This window comes from Mastomys coucha, unplaced genomic scaffold (assembly GCF_008632895.1).
Source record: "Mastomys coucha isolate ucsf_1 unplaced genomic scaffold, UCSF_Mcou_1 pScaffold9, whole genome shotgun sequence".
NCBI lineage: Eukaryota > Metazoa > Chordata > Mammalia > Rodentia > Muridae > Mastomys > Mastomys coucha.
Window position 1 is genome coordinate 93,519,854 of NW_022196915.1, and position 1,850 is coordinate 93,521,703.

The window sequence follows — 1,850 nt, forward strand, 5'->3', positions numbered from 1 at the left end:
TCAAAATCCTAAATTCCAACTTCATAGAACTGTAGCCCATTTTTAATTGGGTTATTTGGGTTGGTGGTGTATATTTTCTAGGTATTAACCAGCCCTTTGGAAGATGTAGGGTTTGCAAAGATCTTTTCCCATTCTGTGGACTGCCATGTTGTCTTATTGAGGTTGTTCTCAGCATTACAGGAGATTTTCCGTTTCATGAGGTCCCGTTCAGTAATTGTTGGTCATAGAGCCTGAGGTGTTCTGGTCAGGAAGCAATCCGCTTTACAAATGTGTTCAAGACTATTCCACAACTTTTCTTCTACTAGATTTAATGTGTCCAGTTTCAAGTTGAGATCGTTAATCCACTTGGACTTGAGTTTTACACAGGGTAATAAATATAGATCTATTTGAATTCTTCTACATGCACACATCAAGATAGACAAGCATCGTTTGTTTAAGTTGCTTTCTTTTTTCCATTGTATAGTTTTGGCTTCTTTATCTAAAACTCAAGTGTCCACAGGTGTGGGGGATTTTTTTCTGGGTCATTGATTCTCTTCCAATCAACCTGTCACTTTTTATGTTATTACCATGCAATTCTTCTTCTTATTGTCTTGTAGAAGAGCTTGAAATCAAGGATTGAGATTTCTGCAGAAGTTCTGTTATTATACTGGCCTTTTTTTTTTTTTTTTTTTTTTTTTTGCTATCCTGGGATTTTTATTTTTTCATAGGAGAATGAAAGGTTGAAAGATGTTTTTTCAAGGTCTGTAAGAAATGTTTGGTATTTTGAGGGAAGTTGGCTTGAATCTGTAGATTGTTTTTTTGTCTTTTTTGGAGTTTTTTGGTTTTGTTTTATTTTATTTTTTTTTTTTGCCACGAGGTGTGTTTTATTTTCATCAATCATACAAATAATTTTCTATAATATCCCAGGGCAAACCGGTGAAATTTGGCAGTCCGATTAGTGGAGGGGTCCCCTTCAGAGACCCGCAGGCCGGTGGCATCGGCTCGGAGTGCCCGGGTTCACAGTGCAGCTTGTGGCTCGCCTCCATCTTGCAGGTGGTTCTTCCTCCACATCACAAGGGGGTCTTGGAGATGACGGGGTGGGGTGAGGTGGGGTGGGGAAATCTTCCTAGGCTTTTAGGAGATTTCACTCCTCTTTTCCTGTTCAATGGTCTCTTTGGTCGGCAGGGTGTTCTTCTCCTGCGTCTTGGTTTTCTTCAGCTTGGCCTTATCGAAGCTGGCGATTTCCCCCATGTCCGGCTTGTCTGCCATTTTCTTACAACTCGTGGATTCTCGTTCTGAGCTCGCGCTCCAGGTGCTCCCACTCGCGTCGCTGCAGCAAGAGCTTGTTTTATTTTTTAATGGTCATTTGTGCTATAGTCCTACAGATTCATGAGCCATGAGCGCGGAAGAGCTTTCTATCTTCTGATATTTTCTTCGATTGCTGTCTTTGAAGACTTGAAATTCTTGTCATACAGGTTTTTCAGCTTCTTGGTTAGAGATAAACTAAAATATTTTGTATTGTTGGTGGCTTTTGTGAAGATTGCTATTTCCCTGATTTCTTTCTCAGCCCATTTATCATTAATATAAAGGAGGGCCACTGATTTTTCTTTTTCTTTTTTCTTTTTCTTTTTTTGAGTTAATTCTTTATACAGCAATTTAGCTATGGGTGTTTAACAGTTGTAGAAGTTCTCTGGTAGAATTTTTAGACTCACTTATGTATCTTATCATATCACCTATGAATATTCATACTCTGACTAATTCCTTTCAAATTTGTATCCCCTTGACCTCCTTTAGCTCTCTCATTGCTCTAACTAGAATTTTAACTACTATGTGGAATAGATACAAAGAGAATGGGCAGTCTTCTCTTGTTC

The 1,850-nt window shown here is 38.8% G+C and overlaps 1 pseudogene across 1 annotated transcript; it reads right to left on the reverse strand.

Annotated features, from left to right (window-relative positions):
• Positions 1 to 849: 849 nt before the first annotated feature.
• LOC116084464 lies at positions 850 to 1,316 on the reverse strand (annotated as a pseudogene). The gene has a single exon (XR_004116119.1). The product of XR_004116119.1 is annotated as a thymosin beta-10 pseudogene (transcript).
• Positions 1,317 to 1,850: the final 534 nt, after the last annotated feature.